Source organism: Pinus tabuliformis, chromosome 5_2, assembly GCF_031772625.1.
Source record: "Pinus tabuliformis cultivar Carrire ecotype Pingquan chromosome 5_2, CPIR1, whole genome shotgun sequence".
In the NCBI taxonomy this organism is placed as follows: domain Eukaryota; kingdom Viridiplantae; phylum Streptophyta; class Pinopsida; order Pinales; family Pinaceae; genus Pinus; species Pinus tabuliformis.
In genome coordinates, this window is record NC_142306.1 from 887,144,216 (window position 1) to 887,171,977 (window position 27,762).

The window sequence follows — 27,762 nt, forward strand, 5'->3', positions numbered from 1 at the left end:
GTAAATAACCACTGTGAATGTAATATCATCAGCCATTAAAACCTTGGTCGTGTTTGCACCGTCACCTCCACTTTTCCATTGGCCGATCGTTCACCTCCATATGATTGTTTACCCATTTTGAGGAACAGCTGCGAAGAGTGATTTCACCTAGCCATCCTTGTGACACTGCCGTGATTGGAAAATTCCAACCTGTACCTGGAATCAGCTGCTAACCCTATTTATCACTCGTTCCTCAAAAGACGAGTCTTCTTTAAGCTCTTTTCAACTGACTTGTAAAATATGAAAAGATTGCCGAGTCCTTGGCCTTCCAGCTCGTTAAAGGGACAGGAAGAGCTATCCCTCCTCTAGATTTTAATCTTTTTGGACCTGAGGGATTATTGCACAAAAAGATCGAGCGCTTGTTTTATTCGGCTCGTTAAAACTATCAAAAACTCATCCCTTCTGTATTGTTTTATACTTTTTCGGACTTAAGGGATTAGATGACGAAAAAGGACTTTTGGAGTTAACTTTATGTACCTTTTCAAACTCTCTAAAAATGAAAAGGACCGAGTTATCCTTGTCGTTAGACTCGTCAAAATCATTAAATAGCGACAAACTTGTCTTTAGACGAGAACGAGTTTCACTATCGCTAGGCTCGTTAAAACATAGCGATGGGCTTGCCCGAAGGGCAGGTTATAGAACAAGCATATGTTATCCTCCTCAAGCTTGACAAAAATAAAGAGGTACTGGTTAGCAATGACTGGGGAAAAATTGGGAGAAACTAAAGAAAACTTTGATGGTAGCAAGTCGCTCTTGAACATGACACTTTTCCTCCGTACCACAATCGGGTTGGGTTGTTTCATTCACCGGTCACATCCATGGTCTCGCCGTACCATCCATATTTGGGGTAATGCTACCAATCCATCGCATCAGTGTCGCCATATGGTCAAGAGAAGTCGTTCAGAAAAGTCAACCGTGTCCCATCCACTGCCATACATTATCCTTCATCCTTTCATGACCGCCACCCTGAATCATATGTCACAGATCGTTTTCACCTCCATTAAAATCATTAGCTCCATTCCGTGTCACTGATGTGGGATTCATTAAGGCCCTCCTTTGACGGATCGCTTCTTGTCGACATCAGCTCATTATCCAAGAAGTTGATCTAGGAACACCCCCTTCAGTACTTTGAAGCTTGCATGCCTCAATGGCAAGTTTCTCACTTCCGGCGACAGGTATACATCAATGACCTTCGACCGAAAGATTTTGCGTGGTGTTCGACGCCGAGTCCTTTATTCACACCACGTGAATTGTACTGCATTACCTTGAGGGTCATTATCATTATCGGTGATTCCTCTCGCGCTTGTTAACGGTTTACATCATTGACCGGTAATCAAGCGATGTCTTTCCATGTTCGACTTTAGAACATTTCTCACATGGATCGACTTGTACTTTAGAGTGAAGATCGAACAAGTTTGAAGACCCCAGATCTAGTTTCATCCATCCAGGCTGCGATATATATTCAGGAAAGATAAAGACATTGACATGTACATCATTGCAGCAGATAATCATCCTACTCAAAGGATGATAATTTCATCAAAATTATCAGTCTACCATTAGACGATTGTCTGTTCTATGTACAGAAAAATGAATTTATAAAGCTGAGCATGGGAATGCCCGCCTCAGCTAGATCATGAAAGTAGTATGAAAAATAATGTATTGTATTGTATCTTATTACAGGTCTCCTCCCAGCATTGGATGAACTTCGGATCCCCCTGATAAAGCATTTCACCCGATAAACAGCCTCATACTTTAGGGGGCAACTGTTATAGACATTTTTGTGCCTTACAGCATTGAGCATGAGATGTCCATAATCTAAGGGATCCAAAGTCCCTAAACATGTTGTTCCTACCCCTAGAGGAACAAGGCTAACAAACCACAGCAATTCACAGAAGTTCTCCACCTGAAACTTCTCAAAAACAAGTCAATTCAGGATCATTTCAGTGGCTACACTAGCTATTTGCGCTGAATGTCAAAGCCAACACTGGCTACCTGCGTTGAATGTCAACTGGAACACTGGCTACCTGCGCTGAACGAGAATGGACATGTGGCAGGCTCATTTCTCAAGGTGTCAAAACCCAGGAAGCTTCCAAAATGACACTTGCCTCAGGGAATTCGACTGGTGATGAGTAAGAGGTTCCAAATCTCCAAGTGGAAGCAAGAACCTCCAAGTGGACTCAAGAACTGACAGAGGGAGAGGACACTAGTCAGATCTCAAGTTGACTCATCCTCTCTCCAAACATCTATATATGGATCTCTCCTCCATGAGATCTAGAGGCTGGAATTTTGTTATTGCAAAGAATTGTTGTTGGTTTGAGACTGGAATCATTGGGTGCTTAATGCTTTGAAAGGGGTGAAGATACGAATTCCATTTGCTGGGAAGGAGATGCTGGATTGGAGCCCTCTGGGTTGTATCTCTTCCTGAACCTTGTTATTCATCAATAAAGCTATCTTGGTTTCTCCTATATGCTGATGTATTTTTGATGTATGAATGCATTAGTATGTTTAGTTTATTTCTAATCCTAAACTAGTTATGAATGTGAATATCTGTCTTTGTGTAATGTTCTTCTCTTGTCGCAAGTAGCTGTTCTCTTGTGATCTTGCAGGAACCCGTTGAAGCTGGATAAGCAAGAAGGCAAGTAGCTGTGAACTCCAAAAGAGAAGAGAGACCGGATCGAGGGACAAACGGAAGACACTGGTAAGTCTATTGATCTCTCTTCTTTCACATTTCATAAAGGAAGAAACCAGAATAGCTGTCTCTGTTTGTTGCTAAGGCACTGTCACACCGTAGGTGGATAGGATCGTCCTGCATAGGCATTTTTCCCCACAACAGGACTGTCTTTTGTGGAGCTGTAGATGATGAGGCAGCTGCTCCCACTTGAGTGCCTGGAAGAGAAAATACCTGTGAACAAAGCTCCAAGTCAGCCAACTTTTGGAGATTTCTTATTCCTCTTTGAGCTAGTTCTTCTTGTGTAGTAGCTTCTTCTAAGGTGCCTTCCCTCCATTCTAGTTGATTTGCATATTTTTCTATGTGAGGCAACCTTAAGTGACCATAACTGGCCAGCCTATATCTGATCCTTCTTAAGCTTATGAAATGAGTGGGGTCGTATGGTTTCCAAAGGAAACTGGTCTGTAAGCCAAGGCTTTCCAGCATTCTATCTGCCTCTTGCCAACCTTCCTCCCTTTTATTGTAAATGAAGTGGCCTAATTGGTTTCTAACTTTAAGCTGTGCTTTCTTGCCCCTGCTTGAAAAATGGAGTACATCAGCATTCCCAAATTGCCTGAAATACTCGAGGGCAAACAATCTCATAGGCACATATCTGGGCAATCTGTATGGGGGCAACTCACACCCATATATTCTAATAACTGTGTGGTTTTGGTAAAAATACCAATCCCCAATGTTGTATACTTTGGAAAACTGAAGAATCCTCTGCATCTCATTAGTTAGTCTTGGAGGAGGTGAGCTCAGAAGTAGAGACATGGCTGGGTGGATGAAGAAGTCTATAAACTCACAATAAGTGTATGGGGAATAAGATCTGTAGTGGAAAGCAGAGGACCAATAGACCACTGACCTTGGATTGCCTTGTGAATCCACTCTTTTCACAGGAAAAGGAAATTTCTCATGCTGATAGTGTAGGATTAAATGGTAGATATAGGAGGTGTATCTGAACACCCTTTCTCTTGCCAAGTCTATCAATTGCTCATGTATTTTATTGGAGATGTAAGTGGCATAGTCATAACAGATTGGGGGCTTACCAGGGGAAAACATGGCCATCATCACCAGCACAATTTCATCAACAAATTCTATTGAATTATAGCCCAGTATGGGACTAATCATATCTGCAAGGTCTCTGCCCAACTGATTCAGGTATACATGGTGAATGGGAGGGTACCTCATGGTCTCAGAGGTTGAATCAATGAACAATTGATTTATCTTAGTGATTTGAGCATCTGTCAGTTTAGCTCCTTGTTTTATCAGATCCATTAGTGACAAAGGAACTAATTTCTTATCAGTCTTGAAGTTCAGCATCTCTCTGATCACTGCAGGGGTGACATAAAAAACAACTGCGCTTGAAGGGTCAACCACAGCCCTCTGAGTGGGGTCATAGCAGTCAGCACATCGGTGGATTAGGTCAGGGAACTGGTTGACCTGAGGGAGCTTGAAGATGGGGAGGAAAGAGTCCCAAATGCCCAATATATCCATTCCACTATCATGCTTGAATTTCAATTCATTTAGCAAGTGAATGTGATACTTGCTATGCATTAGCATTTCCTCTGATATTTGGTAATCTTGATCTGCTAATGGTTTCCACTCCAACTCTCTCTGAGGGGCATTCAATGGAGCAACATTCAGGGCAATAGGTGCTACTGGTGTATCCATGTTTTACAAGTGAATTTGGGTTGGATTTTGACTATTTCTGGAAGAAATACCGTCCTGCGCGGTAGGTTAGGTAATTTGTTGAATTGCAACCTGTTTCAAAGCAACAGGGGTGTAATTGGGCACAATTGGCCGGTTAGAAAGTGATGGAATTGGTTTTAAGGCGTAGCAAACCTATTTCTCCAAGGAAAATGGTCAATTTTTAATGGTTTCTTAACAATGCAGGATGAAACAGAGCGCGCAGTTGGGGAATTGACAAATACCTGGTTTAATGGCGGTATTTGAGCTTGGTTACAGTCGAATTCTGTGTAACAGCAGCTCCGAATGGTCTTGGTAAGGTGTGGCAGCAAAGGTCGTGAAAATATATGCAGGAGGCAGAGCAGAAAAACATATAAAAATGCGCAAAAATGGCAAAATTCGGCCAAATATGGACTTTTGGGCGTTGGCGCGAAAATTTGGATGACGTCAGCATGACGTCATCAGGTGGGGTCAGGGTCGGGTGACGTCAGCGTGACGTCATCGGTTGACGTGGCAGCCTGTGAGTGGTCCACGGGGACTGCATAGGTGGCGTGACAGCTCGGAGCGATGTCGGGCGGGGGTGCTGATGCGGCGGTGAGGTGGCGTGACGTTGGCATGACCGGTCAGCGGAAAACCAGAAGTGGTAAGTGGTATGATATCGGACCGCTATTCATACGGAAGCGGGATTGTCAGAGGCTGGCCCGATCCAGTAGTATGGCGACGCGTGCCCCCGTGTATATGTCAGCGGACGTCATTTTTCGGAAGTTAACGGCAGTACATCGGGGCTGCTCCGAAATTGATAAGGGCCGTCAGATGGGAAAGCCCAGATCCGACGGCTGGCGGGAGGGCAAGTTGTCAGGGCGATATGGCAGCGGGCGGGGAATATTTTAATATATTTTTTGAAATGCGCGCCCGGGCGGAACTTTGGGTTTTGGCGGATTTGCGGGTTTTTCCAATGTTTTTTGTGGAAATGCGCATGGCAACAAGACTTTGGATAAAGCGGAAAAATGGGTTTTTTAGTGTAATAGTGCGGGTTAGGGGTAATAGTGGGTTTTTACAAGGCCTTTTGCAAGTAAAGTAAGTAAATCTTTACAGAGGGTTGTGAAGGGAAAAAGGGGTAGGGCTTAGGTTATTAGACTGACCAGAGGTCAATTTAATCCCTGTTTTTGGGCATATGGCTATAATTGCCAGGGGGAGGGAATATTTATACATTGCTTGGGGTTTATACACCATAGTGTTTATAATAGTAGGGGAAAAGGGGAACATAGGGGATTTAGATAATAAGAAGTTAGGAGTTAATATGAGTGGAGGAGGTGGATAAGGGGGAAAAACCACTAAGTTTATATGAAATCAACTTAGTTTAGGAAGTAGATCAAAATGAAAAGAATTTTACACAAGAAATGTGGCTTTTAAAGAAACAAGAACCAACACAAGACTTTGACTTCTTCCATGAACATAGGTAGTATTGGGATGTTAGTAATGAGTATAATGGGGGTAATCAGGGAGTTAGACATGCTTCATTGTACTGTTGCAAAATTGCTGAATAAGAGACCTGCACTGGCACCATGTTTTTCCTTTGCTTGAGCCAGTGACAAAGGAACTATGCTTCTGTAACCCCATCTACCTACCCATCCACTGCCTAGCATTTTTTGTTACTCCAAGGAGGGCGCACTTAGACTTGCAAACCCTTATGTGCCTTTTCTTTTCCTTTGGCTTTTTTCTTTTGATTTCTCTATCTAAGCCTATCCTTATTGCTTCGAAGGCCCCAGATTAAACAGTTGGGAACCTTCATTCTCTACCTAACTACTTTATCTGCCAAGATTGAACTGTTTGGACAGATTTCTTTCTCTAATCTACAACAGAAAATTGAAACATGGCATGATCCAGATTAGGCTGTTGGACCATCCATCCAAATTCAGTTAACATCAAGCTATGTACACATATTGCATTCCCTTGGAAATATGGGATCTTTGCATCACCAAAGCAGAGCATATTTGGAACTTTCTTTGCCAATCATGAAATATGAAACCTATTGGTATAGGTATCTAACAGAGGGTAATCCAAACTAGGTAATTATGTATTAATCAATGAAATCTGTGATGTTTTCTATATTAGTTATCTCTAATGGGACAAATTCTACCCACTTATTAAAGTAATCAGTAGTTGTAAGGATGTACCTATGCTGCTTGGAAGAGTTAGGAATAATCTCACCAATTATATCTAATCCCCACTGTTTGAATGGTTGTTGGATGTTAACTGGTTGTAAAGGGAATGTTGGCTTTCTTTCTCTTCCAACCATAGTTTGAAAAGTTTTGCACTTCTTTGCATATTCATGTGCATCTTTAAATATTGTTGGCTAGTAATATTCTACATGTAGGATTTTGTGAGCAATGGTATTTCCTCCAAAATGTCCTCCAGCTGGTCCATCATGTAATTCCTGCATGACCTTCTCAGCTTCAGGTTTCTCTAAGCATCTTAGTAATACTGAATCATAATTATTCCTAAACAATACGTCATTGACTAGCTCATATTGATTTTACTTTAATCTTAAACCTCACTTTGTTTTATAATTAAGGTGCATAGGCACATATCTGCTTTTAAGATAAAATTTCAAATCATCATATTGTGATTGCATATCGTTGAGGCTTAACTCTGATATTTGTACTTCATTACCTTGATCTTCTTCTGATGGAAACTGCGAAGCTCCTGTTAACATCCTGCAAAAACCTTGGCCCCTGACAATTCTAGCTGGCTGGATTTCTACATTATATTCTTGGAGTGCAATCACCCAACTAGCTCTTTTCTCCCCTACTTCTCTTTGGACCAGTAGTTGTCTTACTGCAGGGTAGGGTATAACTCTCTTTGTGTGGGTTTTAAGAATAAAAGGTCTGAAATTCTTCAAAGTTTTAAAGATAGCAAATGCTTGTTTCTCTACAGATGAATAATTTAATTCAGTGACTTGCAAGTTAGAACTAAAAAAGGAGATGGGTGCCTCAACATTTTCATCGTTCAACTGTGTCAAACCTACAACATACAAAGTATCAGATGAAAAAGTATATAATACAAAGGGTTTGACAAAGTCAGGAGTTGTTAATGAAGGGGCATTAATAATGGCTTTCTTTATCAACTCAAATGATTCTCTGTAATCGTTGCTCCATCTGAAAACTACATTTTTTCTTATCATCACTTGAATGGGTCAAACTATTTTTGAAAAATCTGGGATGAATCGTTTAACATAATTTATTTGGCCTAGGAATGATTGGATGGTTTTTTTATTCTGTGGGAGGGGAATTTTTCTATTTCTTGGACTCTATCAAGATCGATGTAAATTCCTTTCTTGCATACTATAAACCCAAGGAGTTTACCTGCTGGTAAAGGAAAATAAGATTTTTTGGGGTTTAAGGAATTGCCATATTTCATGCATGTTTCAAAGATGTGCTTGAGGTCACTTAAATTATTGTTCCTATCCCTGGAATAGACTGTGACATCATCCAAGTAAATAACAATCGATTTAATGATTATATCTCTAAAGGAAATGTCCATAGCACATTGAAATGTGGCACCAGCATTTATTAGTCCAAAAGGCATTTTCTTATAGGCATATGTTCCCCAGTTGGTCCTAAATGTTGTCTTTAATTTGTCATTAGATGCACAAGGATTTGATTGTATCTTGAGAATCCATCTAGAAAAGACATTAATTCAGAACTTGCAACTGATTGCAGTACATGTTCCATAGTAGGCAAAGGAAAATTATCCTTTTGGCAAGCTTTGTTTAGGTTTCTAAAATCAATGCAAATCCTAATATCACCATTATTTTTCCTCACAAGTACCATATTCAATACCCATTTAGAATGTCTGACAGGGAAAATTATCTTGACCTTTAGAAGCTTGTTCAATTCTTATTTATTTTGACTTTCAATGTTCGGGTGAATTTTTCGAAGCTTCTGCCGAACTGGTTTTTCATTCGAAGTCATGGGTATGGTATGTTGAATTATAGAGGTATCATAGGTTTTGGGATCTGCATAATCCCAAGAGAAGACACCTTTATATGTTTTCAATAACCTGATGAATGGTACTCTTTCTTGAGATCTTAGGTCAAGACCTGGGTTGATATTTTGAGGTTTCTCATTTGATCCTAGGTTTACTACTTCAAATCTCAGGGTAGAACTTTGAGTTTTAGAGTTACTAATTTTCTTAAATCTATCCTTCAAATCATAAAGATCTTCCATCTTAACCACATAATTATTAATTGGGTTTAGATCAAGATTATTTTTTATTTATACATCATGTTCATGCTTGTCTATGATCTGTTCTTCATATGATCCTTCTGATGTAAGGAAATTTACTATATCTACATCATTATTAAATATTCTCCAATTTGTTATATTGTCGGGAATAGATGGCCTAAATATTAATTCTATTGAAAATATGTTTGGACTAAAGTCCTCTAAAGGTATAAGTCTAGATTCCACATTGGCAAGTAAGTCAGCACTTGCATTCTGGAGTCTAGGGATTGAAGAAATGTTGAAAGCAGAAAAATGAGAAGTCATTTTTTGAGCTAAATATTGATAGTGTTTAAGATTCCCAGAAACACAGTGAATTGTATTTCTCACCCATTTCATAATTATTTCAGAGTCACCATAGACTCGAAGTTATTTGACATTAATACCAATGGATATATACAGTCCTTGGATCAATGCTTCATATTTAGTGATATTATTAGTACACTGAAATTTAAGTATGCAGGCCAGCATAATTTTCTCTCCTTGTGGATTGATCAAAATGCATGCTATACCTGCACCATCTTTTGATTTAGAACCATCAAAATAAATATTTTGGAACAAAGAGTCATTATGAAATTTATCAACTAAATTTAAACACCTGGAAGCATCTGTTTGTGAGAAATTCTCAATTTGAGAAACTACAACATTATCTAAAAAGGGAGACTTCTGAGCACTAAAAGATCCTAATGAGAACTCAGCTGAGTAGTTTCCAATGATTTTATTAGTGAAGGCAACAGGTTCATTGCTTCCCTCAAGGTCTATGACTATATATTTCATGAATTTTTCTTGGTCTACCCTAATTTGGTTTGGTTTACCATTGTGTGGCAACCACATGTGAGACTAGTTTGTTGCAAAATAAGGCAACATTTCAGACCAATCCCTGCTAAGAATCAAACCATAAAATTTATGGATATTAGCCACCAATATATCAATTATTTGTGAAACTGTTGGATTAGAGGAAAGCCTAATTGAAACTGATGTTATTTCTCCAAGTACCTCTACTTTCGTCTTGTCTAACTGAACTATGTGTACTACAAATTTTTGAGTTGTAATGTTCAATTTAGTACACACAGCCCTTGGCATTATGTTTGAGGAGGCTCCTGATTCAACAAGGCAATTATGAACATTCTTGTTGAAACTTTCATAAGTAAGCAGAAAGGGAGGAACATGAGAAATAGACCTATCACCAATCAGAACTAGATCTGAGGGATCTACTTTATTTAAGGAAGAAGGAGGTCTTCCCATATTGTAGGTAGCTTGAGTAACTACAACAGATGGTAGGGGGGATACTGGAACTGATTTCAAATCTCTTAACAGGATTTTTTGTTGTTGTTTGAGTTTAGTAAGCTCATGCAACGTGATATTAGCTCTGGTCTTTTTCATTTCTTCTGCTATATTATATTTGACCGTATCTGAGATTACCAATGTTTTTGAGGCATTAGGGGAGTCTGGAGGAATAGGGTTGGTTTGGCTGGTCTTAGATTTCTTATTTACTATTTCCTCTTTTGCAAGAGTAGCATCTTTTTGCTTTTGATTTTAGGTAGATGTGTGAGGAGAATTTTTTCTTCTGGTAGTTACTCGCATTGCTTATCCCTTTTCTTCAGTTGGGAGAATAGAATCCCACATCCCATTTAGTTCAATTTCTTCTTATGTTTCAACTTCTTCATCGTTTGGTGAATCTTCTCCTGATTCTTGGTCAGATTTAGCATTTGAAATGGTGTTTGGAGGTTGTGATGCAAAAGAGGAGTTCTTTTTGAATGATCAGAAAGGTTTTTTAGGAGCATATGATTCTACAACCTATTTTTTAATTTCTACCATTTCATTAGACATTGTTTTTAGCACTTTCTAAAGGCCTTCGAGATTAAAAGGGTCCTTTGAAGTTTTCTTCTTAAAGTCATCTTTAAACGTAACTTTCTTGGTCTTCCTCTCATCTGTTTGTGATCTTTTTTCCAAAGCTATGATTTTTCTTTCTACGGACAGGGCTTCTTTCATTTTTTTCTACAAGGGTAGCCTTATTGGCTCTATCTAAAAATATTGCAATATTAGAAGGAAGAGGTGATATATACCATTCTATTTGTACATCTACAACAAGTTTAGAGGCAGCTGGGATTTTTTTTAGTAATTTGTTAAATTTGGAGTTGAAATCTTTGATATTTTCATCTATATTAGCTTTTAAATTAGAAAGATCATTGATCAAGGATGCTATAGCTCTGTCATCACCAAATTTTGCAAGAAATACTTCTTGAAAAGTATCCTAGTCTCTAATTGAACCCGTTGGAAGGGAAAAATACCAAGATCCAGTAGATCCTTGGAAAGTATAAGGAAACAGTCTGATTACAACATCTTCATGAGCGACCCCATTGAGATTCATGGCAAAATAAAAAATTTCAGATGTTCTTCGATCAGGATAGAATCGTCAGGATTATACTTAGGCAACCATTTTTCTGGGTTTGCTGGAACTGCATTTGGATTTTCAACCAGGATAGTGCCAGGATTTGTCCACAGTTGGGCAGGTTGATTGGCTATAAATTGAGTTGAGGACTGAGAAAATGGGAAGGTCAATCCAAAAGTAGGTATAGATGGCGATGAACTCACTACTGGACTAGTACAGATAATTGTAGTACTAACAGGGGAAGTGGATATTTGAGAAGTAGTGGATTGAGTAGAAGTGGATGAATGAATAGATAGGTGGAAAGGTGATGTGATCTCACTAGTATCTAATTTAGATACTGATGAAGTGACTTTCCTATGTCATGGAGGGATAGGGAACTCGAAAGGAGTGACCCCAAGTTTCTCACTTTGTAGTCTAGTCAATACACTAGTTTGTTGTAATAAGGAGGTAACTCTTTCTTCAGATAATTCAGCTCTCTCTAGATTCTCAGCATATATGGAAATTTGTTCCAATTTCTATATCAAAGAATGAACTTCAGGAGATTCGGGAATATAATCTGTAGATGGTGGTTGCCTTACTACTTCAGGAGACGATGGAGATGTTTTTACAACTTCAGATTTCTGGTCAGGGGATTCTGAATGAGATCTAGAAGGTATACGAGTGATGGAGGAGATTTGACTCTTGTGAATGCTTTCCGAATGATCTTTAGGTTTATATTCCATTCACAGTTGAAGGCCCTCCTTCTAGCACCAAAATTTTGCGGCCACATAATTCTACAACCGAAACGTGGTGGATAACCACCTAGTCCAGACCTTAAGACAACTCCTTTTCCGTTTAAAGTGGTGGCTCCGACTGGGGATAATGGGACCAATTTCTCAATATGGGTTCTACAATGAGAGTGGGTGGTTCATGAGTGTTTTGCAATAGAATAATGATAATCTAAGTGACTTATTCTATGATGTAATTTCTCTAACTTAACTTATTCTAATATAAACCCGGGTGTTTTTGCATGGTATGTGATCTACAAAGATATCCGTTTAAGATGTGATAATAAAGATTGAACACAATTAAATGGAGATGATAACATAAAAGATAATTCCTTTGACTAAATAGTTGGTCAAAGAAATTTATAAAATATATCGCATGTTTAATGAGTCATATATGAAACTCAAAACTTCAGTTATGGAATCATACAAAAGTGCAATTAATGCTTGACAAAAACAATAAATCTCACATATAATTCATGAAAATAAAGTTTTTCCACTAATTAAATGTAGACAGAATTATGCATACATGATAATAGTACCAGATGTATGAAGTCTTGTTCATTTGACATATGACATAGACCAACTTCTTCCTTCAAATCAAATTGTCTCCCAAGAATACAGAAGTGCATCAACAAAAGAAAGCAGTCTAATATCTAAAAGAAAATATCATGTTCCATCATTTCACCAAAGAATTCACAAACATACAATAGTGCATTCTTTGCAAATATTTTTGATAAAATTTTGGACCCTTCTCTAAATGCATGAGAAGGGTATAAATACTATTCTAGCTAAGTGTGAAAAAATAGATTATGCAAAATTCGAGGAGGTTTCAAACAACCTTCCTCCTACATAGGTAACTAACTCCAAAAATAAATAGATATCAACTAAACATAATTAAGAGGATGACTTGCTGTCCACCAGCTTATCCTTTAAATCGCAAATATCAATCATCGATTGAATTTGAGGAGGTGGCTCAAAATGAGATTTGAGTTGTCCTGTAAAGATTACATCGACAAGAGGTGGTAGCATCCTTTGAGTCACATGAAGGGAACAATTGAGGGTCATAATATGGCTATGTGGCTTGATCAAATACTGCCAATACGACTCCCAGTCAGTCGTAGTCAGTTTTGTAATTGCATCTCTCTGATTCCCTACTTTTTCTTGCTAGCCTTTACTTAGAGAAGTTAAGTCAGGAATTTCTTTTGTATTACCCTCCTTCATGAGATTGGTAGCAAATACGGTATGATTTACTACCTTAATGATGTTCTTCGATACTCCAGCTACCCTTGTGACTACCAGCTTGGCTTGTTTGATCCCAGCATCCCAATTAGTGAAGAGGATGTCTTTGTGAGTTTCCTCAATCTAGAGTAGATTGACCTCCTTTCCCTATTTTGATTCCTTCCATTCAATGAAATCAGAGATTTTGGTGTTTAAATCATTAAACTCTATTCTTCAATCAATGGCTTTATTTGTGAGCTGGTTGCTGGTAATCAAGTAGGGAGTGATGTGTGACAACTTCTGGAAAAAATACTCTTGCTACTTGACTAGAAGATAATTTAGTTTTAGATCCTCTTTAATGAATTCCTCAGTAGTGAGAACATCCTTGTACTTGTCCATATATTTTTGTAATTCCTAGAGCTGCATGTTTTTGGATGATAAGTCAGCTTCATGGCTTATTTTTAAGACTTCCATGTCCTACTACAATTGTGTGCACTGCTCGGCTTCCTGCTTATTTGCGCTTGCTTTTTCTATCTCGAGCTTTTGTTCAAGTTGCACAATTATTTCCTCCTTTTCCTTTAGAAAAGTAGACACCTCAGTAGCCTTATCCATAGTCACTGATACGTATGCTCCTCTAAACTGTGATAATCTAGTAAAGTTTGTTGGAAATAATACTGAGAGGGGGGGTGAATTAGTATTATTAAGTCAATTATTTTTCCTTTCACACCCAGATCATATACGCTACTTCAGTTAGTGAAAACCGCGTATATATGAAACTACAGACAAGGAAACTAGCGTATATCATGTAGAATTATAATTTAATTTATTCTACAGATGTTGATCATTAATTTGTGCATCAGAATCATATAGACAGTAACCAGGAACAGTAAAACAAATCAGAAGACAATCACACACAAGAACACAAGATATAACGTGGAAACCCAATGTGGGTGAAAACCACCTGCTGCAATTCATCTCTATCTTCTTTTAATTAGAAACTTATTTTTACAATGTTTCTATACTAGTGTAGACTTATACCAGTACGCAGGCTTCAACCTGCAGAAGGCTACAACCTTCTCTCGTTCTCCAGCCTCTCCTGGAAGGGAGCTACAACCCCCTTAGCTCTTGTACTAGCCGAGGTACTAGTATGTAGGTGCTGACCTATAGAAGGCTACAACCTTCTCTTTCTTCCAAGGACCACGTTTCATAAATTTTCAGACTGGATCCATGAATAACATCAATCAAACATCAAGAATCTCTACATCAAGAAATCTCCTTTTCACCAATCTAAACTGAATCAAATAGACACTTCTCTGACAGCTGTACCCAGAACACAGTAACAGTAACCATACACCAATTCCGAACCCAAATCACTACAGTAATCAATAGAAGCAGCTAGAACATAATTTAAGAGATGTACGCTACTTCAGTATTTAGAAACCCGCATGCATACGCTTCTGTGTTAAGACCAACCTGTGTATACGCACTTTTTACTTATAGAAACGGCGTGTATACGCGTTTTTGCTTCACTGAACCTGCATACAGATCTATAAAGATAATTCACTCCTTCAAATATTCAAACATTAGTTAACCCAGATTATCAGATTTATAGATCAAGCGTGCACCACATATAACATATCAAAATCATATAAAGATACTATTATTCAAGCCTTAAGACTTTGACCCATTAATAGAACTTATCCTTTTCTTTGCGCTTAGGTTCCTCCTTCGTTCAGATCCAGCTCTACACCATAACCCCAATCACCAGTATTCCAGATCTAGCACTTCAGCAGATATTCAATAATTCAGATCATTGCCTTACCTAATGATCTCCTTCCTCTTTTATAGTCTTAGGCCTTTCACGATACCACGGTCCAAAACCATAACAAATCAATACCATGGACCCAATACTTGGGATCAACACTTTGGACGAGATACCATGGTCCAAAACCATAGGTTCAAATACCAAGGACTAAATACCACGGACCAAACATAAGTTCTCCCACATGTACGCGCTTTTCCTTGCGTGAAAGTGCGTGTATATGCATACGCGTATTTGGAACGTCTAACCCGCGTGTATACACGGCTTGGTCATGACGAACCTGCGTATATATATTTTTCCTTCATTCTGAGAGCCTGAACTGAGATCTGTCACCAGAGTGAGTTACCATCAAGGACAACACCTGTGCCACACCTATGCCATAGCGCCAAACCTATGTCATAATGCCAACAATCTCCCCCTTTGGACTTGATGGCAACCTCAAAGTCATTTTGCCCCTTTGTCATCAAGGGCAAAGGGTTATGCTCCCCCAGAGTACATGCTGGAATCTATGCTCTACTGTGCTGACCATGCTCCCCCTGACTATAGGCAAGATCTGCAAAAAGATGTTCTTCAAGAAGAACCATGACTTATACATCATAGAATACCTTCCTATCACCAAAAGACTCTATACAAACATCCATCACCCAACCAAGTGGGGATAATCCACCCAAACAAGTGGGGATACATCAGAAGTTTACATATGACAACCAATTACATTACATTATTCATCCCAGGCATAGTGGGGAAACCAAAATAGGCTGTTACATGACCTTGACAATAAAATATATACATGACATAGAGATGAAAAATTTAGAGCAAGACTATGAAACAAATATCAGCAACATCATTATTCAAATCAGCAACCATGTTCTTCTTTTGCACCTGATCCACCTAAAACCAAAAACAGCTTATGTAAACAAACCAATAGTTTCTAATGTAATGCCAACAATGCATTATTAGAAACATATCTGCTCCCCCTGAACCTATGCCAGATGGTCTTTGTCAGACCCATATCAGACTCTCTTCAACCAGAGTCTGTCCCCATTGATTTCCTTCAAACCAACATATACGCGACTGTATCTACATAAAACTACGTACGTATGCAGATCCTCCTCATGCAAATTGTGTACAACCACTTTTCTCTGAAACAGACAGGTTTCAACAGCAAGATGACGCATCAACTACTCCCAGCTTCTGTCTAAGGTATTCAAAAGTTTCCCTGGGCAGTGGTTTGGTGAGAATATTAGCAACTTGTTCCTTAGAGGGAACATACTCCAATTTGACCTTTTGTTCCATCACTTATTCCCGGAGAAAATGATACTTGATCGGTATGTGCTTAGTCTTTGAATTCATGACAGGATTCTTTGAGATACTGATAGCACTTGTATTATCACAAAAAAATGGAGATAGGTGGAGTACAAGTGATTTGAAGATCTTGCAATGTTTGAATCATCCAAAGGAGCTGTGTGCAGCAAGATGCAATAGCTACATATTCTGCTTCAGCTGTAGATAAAGCAATAGAACTTTGTTTCTTGCTGAACCAAGATACTAATCTAGGACCCATGAAGAATGCACCACCACTAGTGCTTTTTCTGTCATCCACGCTTCCTACCCAATTCGCATCTATATATGCATGAAGTGTGAGATCTGTATCTCTAGGATACCATAAGCCATAGTTTTGAGTTCCTTGAAGATACTTGAAAATTATTTTAACTGCCTAAAGATGAGTTTCCTTTGGATTTTCCTAAAACCTTCCAACTATTCCCATCGCATGCATAATGTCTGGTCGGGTACCTGTTAGATAGAGTAGACTACCAATCATGGATCTATAGGTTGGTTGATGTACTGCTACCGATTCATCATTTGCACTGAGGCTGCATCCTATCACCATAGGAGTACATACTGGTTTCAAATCCTCCATCCCATATTTCTTCAAGATCTGCTTGAGATACTTGGTTGGTGATAAAAAGATGCCATCTTTGTTTTGTTGGACTTTTAAACCATGAAAATATGTGAACTCACCAAGCATAGATATTTCAAACTCTTTCTGCATTACTAAGGAAAAATTTTGACTCATGTCTTCTTCATTGCTACGAAGATGATATCATCAACATACACAACAAGTATTAGCAACTTATCATTGTCAAATTTTATATAAGGATTGTTGTCAGTTGATCCTTTTATAAAACCTTGTTGATGGAGGTATTTATCTAAGCGATAATACCAAGCCCTTGGAGCTTGTTTAAGGCCATAGAGAGTCTTTTTGAGTTTGCATACAAGCTTTGGATCATTTCCAAGGATAAACCCATCTGGTTGCTCAATATACACTTCTTCATTCAAGTCTCCATTTAGAAAAGCAGATTTCACATCCATTTGAAATACTTTGAAGTTCTGAAAACTAGAGAGAGCAAGGAACATTCTGATGGCCTCAAGTCTAGCATCGGGAGCAAAATTTTCTTCAAATTCGATTCCTTCTTGTTGAGCATACCCTTTACAAACAAGTCTAGCTTTATTTCTAATAACTTCCCCATTTTCATTCAACTTGTTTTTGAATATCCATTTTGTCCTTATGACATTCTTATCTTTAGGTCTAGGAACCAACTCCCAAGTGTTATTCTTTTCAATCTGCTCAAGTTCTTCATCCATTGCCTTGACCCAGCATTCGTCTTTGTATGCCTCTCTTACATTTTTTGGTTCAGTGGAGGAGAGCAATGCCAAATAGATTGAAGCTTCTGCAATTGTTCTTCTTGTTTGTATACCTGCCTCTTTCTGCCCCAAAATTTGAGATTCTGGATGATTCTTCTGAACATACCTGGATGGAGTCTTTTCTTCTATCCTTATCTATTCTCTTGGTGCCTCATGGATTTCTTCTTCATCATGAATCTGATTTGATGTTGATGGATAGTCCTCATCATCTTCAAAGTCTTCAGATCTTACCTGCCTAGGAGTGCTTTCTTCTTCATCAACCACTACATCAATACCTTCAACAATTTTTCCAAGCCTTTTATTGTAACACTTATATGATTTGTTGTGGGGAGAGTAACCAAGGATAATTCCTTCATCTGCTCTAGGTTCAAACTTGCCAAGATTTTCATCAGTACTTTTGATGTAGCATTTGCTCCCAAAAATTTTGAAGTATTTTACTGTGGGAGTCTTACCATACCATAGTTCGTGAGGAGTCTGAGTGTTGTTTACCCAGACGTTTGTCTTGTTGAGAATAGTAACTGCTGCAAATGAGGCTTCACCCCAGAAGATTGCGGGAGTTCCAGACTCATCAAGCATAGCACGAGCCATTTGTTGAACTGTTCTATTCATCCTTTCCACTACTCCATTTTGTTGAGGAGTCCTAGCTGTAGAGAATTCCCTTATTATTCCATGTTCTTCACAAAAATCAAAAAATTCATTCGAGGTAAATTCTCCTCCTCGATCAAAGCTGAGGCATTTGATTCTATGATATGATTCGTTCTCCACCAAGGCTTTGAATGATTTGAACTTTTCAAAGGCTTCGTCTTTGTGCTTCATAAGTCCTATCCAAGACATTCTTGAAAAATCGTCAATGAATAATATAAAATATTCTTCTCCTCAAGGTGATCTTTTCCTAGATGGACCACAGACATCAATATGGACAAGTTCAAGTGGCTTGCTAGCTGATCCTTCCTTCTCAGGGAAGTTAGTTCTGGTTTTCTTGTCAAACTGACATGATTTGCATATTGTATTTTCTGGAATTCTAATGTCTGGAAGACCACGAACTGCCTGATATTTGCATACTTTCCTTATCTGAGAGAAGCTTAGATGCCCTAATCTTCTGTGCCATAGCCAGTGTTCATCATTCTTCCTCAGATAGCATTGCTGTTGTCCTCCCTTGAGAATGTATAGATTATTTGGAGTCCTTATGCCTTTGATTACTATTTCTCCTGTATCAAGCTCACGAACAATACATCCATTTGATCAAAATATCACCTCATTTCCTTGATCACACATTTGACTGACACTCAATAGATTATGCTTTAAGCCATCAACATACATAACATTTCCTGCTTTGACCTTTTCTTTTAAAAGAATAGAACCTTTACCTTTTATGGGTGTCGGGGTGTCATTTCCAAATGAGACCTTCTTCTCCTTTTCTAAGGCACTATATGACTGAAGTTTTTCTTTATCACCTATCATATGTTTCGAACATCCACTGTTGATGTACCATTGATTTTCCTGCCCTTCCGCATATAAGGCTATACCACATCTTTCTGGTTGCGGTTCTTTCATTCTCCATGTTTTGGCACTTGAGGCTTGTTCCTTCTGAGCTGTTTGGCGAAACCTGCTTCTGCATTCAGAATCTTCATGACCGAAGTTGTTAAAAATAGAACATTCTATTTCATTTTCAAGAGCAGAAAAGTTATTTTAGGTCCTTTTCATGATCCCAGTCATACTTCTTTGTTTTTGAGCTTCTCTAGTCATGATTGTCTTATAGGCAACACATTGAGCTGATTTGTGACCAAAGTTATGAAAAGAGAAACATTGGCAATTGAAGAAACTCTTGTGATTAACCAAATGATTGTAGTTTCTATTGACATCCATTCTTGAGGCGAATTGAGAAGGTTTTACCTGTGACTAGTTGTAGTTTATGTTCATCCTTAAAGTAGATTGCCCCCGATTTACCTGGTAGTCTTTATTCATTCTTGAGGTAAATTGTCCCTGATTTACCTGGTGATCTCCATTGGGACTTTGCTCACTTCTCCTCACTGCATCAAGATAACTTTTGGAGGTGGATGGTTTCTATACTTGAGATGCTTCTTCATTATATCCCATACCTGTCTTGATTAGTGGAGAATGCTGCACTTTGATAATCTCATCTAAAGTTTCATACCCTTTAACAAATCTAAGATTAAGAGCTTTTGTTTTCTCAATCTCTTTTCTAAGTCCCACAATTTCACATTCTAACTTTTCATGATGTTTTTCCCTTTCAGCCAGTTGGAATTGCAGAGTATCAATAATCATATTTTTCTCTTCTAAACAAATTTTGAGTTTAGAAATCTCTTCATAAAGACCTTCTTCATCTATAGCATCCAAAAAATCATCATCTTCAAAAGCCATTAAAAGTCTATAATTATTACCTTGTTCATCTTCATCACTATTTGAAAGTCCATCACTGTCTTCATGAGTGTAATAGATTTTCTTATTTACATTCTGTTTTCTGCTCCATCTAACTGGTTCCTTGCCTTTGTCAAGCTTATCTTTATGAGGACACTTGGCAGCATAGTGACCGACTCTTCCACAAGCAAAACATTTGAAAGGTAACTTACCTCTGAATCTTCCAGCACCCCGTTGAAGGTTTTTGACAAAATTCAATTCTTCCTCTTCTTCTGACATATGCTCTGAGTCATAGGAATCTCCTTTTCCTGAGGCCTTGAATGTGACTTCTCTTCTGTCTCATGGTCCCCCTTTCCTCATTTCATAAGTGGTTAGAATTCCATGTAGCTGCGACATCGTAAGGCTCTGTAGATTTTGTTCTTCTTCTATTGCAGAAACTTTTGATTCAAACTTAGAAGACAAAGACCTTAGAACCTTTTCGGCCAAAACAACCTCTTTTATTTCTTCACCCAAGTTTTTCATACAATTAACAATCTCATCTATACGTAGGAAATAGTTAGCCACACTTTCATCATTGTGCATTCTGAGATTTTCATACTGAATTCTGAGGGTTTGAAGTTTTGCCCGTTTTACCTGTTCATCTCCTTGATAGCTCAGAATGATCTTGTCCCATATTTCTTTTGTAGTTTTGAGCTGCATAACCTTGACGAATTCTGTTTGAGATAGACTCCCTAATAGAGTATTGACAGCCTTTGCATTTGTTTCATACTGCTTCTTCCCAGCCGGATCTGTAGGAGTTGTTGAAGGAAATGTGTACCCTGTATCTATGATATCCCAGACTTCTGTACCAAGAGATTGAAGGTAGGCTGTGATTCTTACCTTCCAATAGACAAAGTTGGTCCCATAAAAAATTGGTGGCCTGATCGATTCTTCTCTCTCGTATTTGCTCATGATGATAGATCTTCCTTCAAGTGATCAAGCTTCTTCTGAAGGACCTGCTCTGATTCCAATTGTTGGAAATAATACTGAGGGGGGGGTGAATCAATATTATTAAGTCAATTATTTTTCCTTTCACACACAGATCATATACGCTACTTCAGTTAGTGAAAACCACGTATATACACAACTACAGACAAGGAAACCAGCGTAAATCATGCACACTTATAATTTAATTTATTCTACAGATTTTGATCATTAATCTGTGCATCAGAATCATATAGACAGTAACCAGGAAGAGTAAAACAAATCAGAAAACAATCACACACAAGAACACAAGATATAAGGTGGAAACCCAATGTGGGTGAAAACCACCTGCTGCAATTTGTCTCTATCTTCTTTTAATTAGAAACTTATTTTTAAAATGTTTCTGTACTGGTGCAGACTTATACCAGTATGCAGGCTTCAACTTGCAGAAGGCTACAACCTTCTCTCATTCTCCAGCCTCTCCTGGATGGGAGCTACAACCCCCTTAGCTCTTGTACTAGCTGAGGTACTAGTACGTAGGTGCTAACCTACAGAAGGCTAAAACCTTCTCTTTCTTCCAGGGACAACGTTTCATAAATTTTTAGACTGGATCCATGAATAACATCAATCAAACATCAAGAATCTCTACATCAAGCAATCTCCTTTTCACCAATCTAAACTGAATCAAATAGACACTTCTCTGACAGCTGCACCCAGAACACAGTAACAGTAACCATACACCAATTACGAACATAGATCATTGCAGTAATCAACAGAAGCAGCTAGAACATAATTTAAGAGACATACGCTACTTCAATATTCAGAAGCCCATGTGCATACGCTTCTGTGTTAAGACCAACCTGTGTATACACACTTTTGACTTACAGAAATAACGTGTATATGCACTTTTGCTTCACTGAACCTGCATACATATCTATAAAGATAATTCACTCCTTCAAATATTCAGACATTAGTTAACCCAGATTATCATATTTATAGATTAAGCATGCGCCACATATAACAGATCAAAATCATACAAAGATACTATTACTCAAGCCTTAAGACTTTGACCCATCAGTATAAATTATCCTTTTCTTTTTGCTTAGGTTCCTCCTTCGTTCAAATCCAGCTCTGCACCATAACCCCAATCACCAGTATTCCAAATCTAGCACTTTATCAGATATTCAATAATTCAAATCATTGCCTTGCCTAATGATCTCCTTCCTCTTTTATAGTCTTAGGCCTTTCACAATACCACAGTCCAAAACCATAAAAAATCAATACCATGGACCCAATACTTGGGATCAACACTTCGGACGAGATACCATGGTCCAAAACCATAGGTTCAAATACCAAGGACTAAATACCATGGACCAAACATAAATTCTCCCACATGTACGCGCTTTTCCTTGCATGAAAGTTCGTGTATATGCATACGCGTATTTGGAACGTCTAACCCGCGTGTATACGCAGCTTGGTCACGACCAACCTGCGTATATATATTTTTCATTCTAAGAGCTTGAACTGAGATCTGTCACCAGAGTGAGTTTCCATCAAGGAAAACACCTGTGCCACACCTATGCCATAGCGCCAAACCTGTGTCATAATGCCAACAAAGTTCTCGGCGAGATTGATGTATTGTATATACCTCTCCACAAGGCCTTGTGGAGAGGTATATAGAATACATCAATTGGAGGTATCTCCATCACTTTCAGAATAATTTCTGATGTGGGAAAAGCAGGGATAATTTCAACATGCTAGGATGTTGTTATTTCTTGATCCATAGGTGTAGACTATTCATCGACAAACTTGGGCTCTGTATCTTGATGAATGTTCAGAGGAGTTTTTAATTCCTTTGTTTCTTGAGTATTTGGAGCTTTGGGAGTGTCTTGTAATTTCTTATTGAATTGATCCCACTCCTGCCCCAAACTAGTGCCTTGGGCCTTTAAACTTGTCTCTATGGTCAGGGTATCCATTACCTGTTTTTCGGTTGGCTTCCTGCTGGACTCAGCCATGTTGTCTATATCCTAAATTTTCCCTATGTCTGGTGTATTCTCAGTGTTTACCTGAGAGTCCTTTTGGGAGCTAGGGGCTGCGCTATCAATAGTGTTACTTGGGGTAGGCTTATCTTCGGGCTTTAATAGATGCATTGGAATGACTCGAAGCCTCTCATTCCTAAATTCCTGAAATCTTTGAAAATCTTCAGGTTTCAGGTTCGCCTTTTCCTGTTCAAGTGCTTGTTTGAAAGAAACTACTGACTGTAACAAATCCTCAAACTAATTATCTCCATGATTTTATGCCTTGAGTTTTAGTCCTGTAGTGACATTGTATGCCACTTTGTTTGGGTCGAATTGCCTTGTAGGAAATGTATGAAGCTTGAGGGCTTCCATTTATACTGACTCCTTAGTACAATGAACAAAATTAGCTAAAGTAAAAGAGTTCATTTGATAGGGAAAGTAGGCCATAATGACTTCTTAACATCTTTAAGAACTTTAGTCAGGCCCTTTCCTACAGTCTAGTAGGCAATCTCCCTTGCTAGTAGCTTATCAGAAACATAGAAAGGAAGGACATGTGGATAAGCAGTGCTACCAAAAACCCTAATGTAGGTGAACCATTCTTCAATTAAATACTTGCCTACAATAAGCAAGTCTGCTACAACTTCTTGGGAAAACCTAGGGGCTTTCTTATTGAAAATCATTTGGTGTAAGGGCAACATGATAGAATGAAATATCTTATAAAAGTGAGGTATGTAACGTGATTCCCATATTTGTTTATGAATGAGATGGATTGGGTAAGGATCTTGTATGGTCCATTTCCAACCCATGGTTGGAAATGTCATACAAAAACAGATAGCATCCACAATATAAGCACAGAAATAGAAGGGAGGGAGGTTATCTGAAGAGGAGTTTTTCTTTTGTAGATATTCAGTAATGGAGGTGGCTAAGTTGTCAGATAGGATATATGGCCAATTCATGATATAGGAATTAACACAAGCATTGATCAAGGGAATCCATTCTATTGAAAACCTAGTGTTATTTGGTAGTGCATACAGTCTACATAACATTGTTGTTGCATAATTGTAGGGGTTCACCAAAGAGGCTATTGCATACATACCTGATTTTTCATACTTGAATTTGTTTTCTAACATTCTCCAAGTCTGAATTAACTTGAAGGGGTCTGGATTATTCTTTGCGAAGTTAGCCACAAATGTGTTGTCGCATATTTCCTGCGAGTTAGGTATGTGATACATTGCCTTCAAGTCTTCTGCCCTGAACGATCCTACGAGCTCCATCCTTGAATTCTTGAACTGCCTATCTTCAATGATAAGGTTTTCAACCACCCATCTGAGCATGTCTGTGTAGGGGAGGATTTTGACTCTTGCTCCTATCTTATGAAGAAAAGAATATGAGGCTTCCCTGCATTGAGGTCCTAAAGGCTTTGTTGACCCAGTGGTTGCTATTATAATAGTGATTTTAGGATGCTCGTCCTCCAGTCTATTGCAAATTACTTCCCAAGCTATTGCAACTCCAAATACATCACAAACTGTATTAGCAAAGATAGGATTCATATGTGTATCCTCTGTTTCAACAAAAATCTTCTTAGTTTTCTTCTACATCACCTTTCTTAAGGACATGTCTCTTGTCGCTTGCTTGAAACAGAGAAGATATATAAGTGTAGACGATATCAAGTAATTAAGATTGAAATCCTATGTGAAATGACTTTGGATCATGAGAAAGGTTTTTATGAGATATTCAATTATAACTACCCATAACCTAGAAAATGATTATCTTCCCTCAGGCTGCTAAACATTTAATAACATGTCAACTCATTTGTTCTTATTATTTAAAACATAATTATTTCACATGCTTTACCTCCTTAATCGAAGATCGTGGTCTTTAAGGGGGTACCGTATAATTCTTATCAGATATATCAAGCAAAATGTGATTGCGAAAATTGCAATATCGCATTTTGCAAAATCGTTAACGTTTGTCCTAAGGCATGTTCAAGTTTTTTGTGAATTGTGAAATGCAAATGCGTAATGGAAAGATGAGGTTATCACAACGGGACATCTTTTTTCATATTACAATTTCGTAAAGGTTTTATAAAATTATGATGTGGAAAAGTGTGATATGAAATTTGCAATATAGGTTTCCTCCTTAGCTCATTTTGCAAGGTTTTGCTAAGTTTTTCTTTAGAGTTAGGCATTATTATCCTAGGCTTAAAAACTTAAAAAGGGTCCCTATTTATAACTCAAATGCTAGCTATTGTTAGTTAAAAATGGGGAGGGGAGTTGTTTCATAGTACAACATGGGGTCAACCACTTTATGGCAGCAAGTCGCTATTGAACATGACACTTTCCCTTCATCATTGTGACTACTTGGGTTGGGTAATCTGCTTGATGGTCATCATACCTTGGTCTATCATACCATCCATTGCTTTGGTTTTGGGTCAATGCTGCCAATGCATTCAATGTCATTGACATGTTCAAGAGAAGTGACCCAGTCAAAATTCATCCTTTGCAATACTCATAAACCTTCATTTTCATGACTGCCATTCCTGAACGTTGTGTCGTCGGTCACATTCTGTCTCCAAAAATCATTACACTTGTTTCGTGTCATTGATTTGGGATACATCAAGGCCCTCCTGCGACGAGTCACTTCTTGTTGACATCAACACAATATCCAAGAAGTTGACTTAGAAACACCCTTTCAGTACCTTGAGGCTTGCATACATCAATGGCAAGTTTCTCACTTCCAATGATAGGTTCACATCACTGACCTTCGACTGAAAAACTTTGTATGGTGTTCGACATCAAAACATCTATTCACACCATGCAAAATGTATGCAGTACCTTGAGGATCATTATCATTATCGGTGATTTCTCTCACGTCTGTTAATGGCTTACATCATTGGCTGGTAATCAGACAGTGTCTTCCCATGTTTGACTTTAGATCACACATTCCAATGGTTAGACTTGTACTTGACAGAATGATTGAACAAGATAGAAGACCCTAGATCTACTTTCATCCATCTAGGCTGCGATTTTAGGAAAGTACCAAATCATCCATACAATGGCTTTACAGTGATGGTCATCCCATCATGGTTCTATATCTGTAGACGAATATCTATGTACTTGTAATGAAATTTTATATGTTGAGCATGGGTATGCCTTCCCTCCGCAATTCATGAGAAAAAATCAAAATATCATGATATTATGTATTGTAATTGATGCAGGTCACCATCTACTTTAGAACCTCCACATCGCATCGTAAAGCATATCACTCGACATTAACATTTTCGACTTCATGCTTTAGGGAGCAACTGTTATAGGTATATTTGGGCATGTTACAGTCAGTCTTCATAGCCTGTCACTAGGGATCAACATGAGCTCTTACTATGTTTGGTTTGGTTAGATTTTTTGCACATGATATTCAACACAAAACATGTCATAAGTCTGTTCATCAAGAGCAGCTTGGAAGGAGCTTTCCAATGGTATATTATGCTCCAAAAACCGGCTCCCAAATCAAAACATATAACCGAATGAGTGATTGACTCAAAGACCCTCCTATGCAGTAGTTCAGGTATTCAAAGATCGAGAGGAAGCTAGGAAATGTCAGTGGCTAATCTTGTGGCTGGACTGTGATAGAAAAGAGGAGAACATAGAATTTAAGGTTTATTACCATGCTGCTAATCCTCATCTCAACATATGGTGAGCTCATTTCTCTTCTTTTTCCGGATTCACAAATTTCAACTTTTGATTTTTTTGGCCCTATTTGCGAGTTTGTGGATTTTTTGGAAAGGATAGGTAACTTCCAACTCTATTGAAAGGAGAAGGATTAGTAATTCATGATGCAGGAGCATACTGTATGAGTATGGCATCATGTTATAACCTGAAATCACAACCACCAGAATACTGGGTAGAAAATGATGGATCAGTTAAAAAGATAAGACAAGCTGAAATATTTGAAGATCATCTCCATTATTTCAAAGGGCTATGACTAAAGGTTGCTACTAGATATGACCGGTCAACAGAGTTGGTCTCTGACTGATTTATGTTGCCTTGTACCTAATGGGTGGGCATGGCCAACTAACATTGCTTTATCTTATTCCATGTACACTGGGTCTGGAAAGGAGACTGTGCGACTGGAAATATTGCAAAACGGATTCGATATCAGTGGCATTTGCACCAAATTCTAGCTACAGTGAAAAAGGAGGATTCTTCTGTACATAAAGTACAGGTGGACCGAGAAAATGAAATTTACAAGAAGTTTGAAGATTAAAAATCAATTAGATGAAGAAATCAAGATGCAATCTTGGCTGCTTGCCTCTATATTGCATGCAGATAAGAGGATAAGCCTCATACAATGAAAGAGATTTGCTCATTTGCAAATGGAGCTTCGAAAAAGAAGTTGGTTGAGCAAAGGAGTTCATTCTGAAATAGCTAGAAGAGGAAATGGGAAAATCCATGGAAATGGGAACCATCCATGCAAGGGATTTCCTAAGGTGCTTTTGTTCACATCTTGGTATGGGCTACCAGGCTATTAAAGTATCCATTGAAGCTATCAAGATATTAGAGGAGCATGACAGCAGCGGCAATCTACATGATATCACAGCTTTTAGAGGAAAAGAAGCTTCTTAGAGATATTTCACAAGCTACAGGAGTGACAGAGGGTATAATCAAGATCTCCTATAAGGATTTGCATCCTCATGCAGCAAGACTAATACCTGATTGGTTTGCAAAGGAAGAAGATTTGAAAATTTATGCACCCCTTGATGATCTAAAATATGATAAATGA

General features: G+C 38.3%; 1 pseudogene; it reads left to right on the top strand.

Annotated features, from left to right (window-relative positions):
• The first annotated feature begins 5,002 nt into the window (after positions 1–5,002).
• LOC149162145 (transcription initiation factor IIB pseudogene) lies at positions 5,003–27,762 on the top strand (annotated as a pseudogene).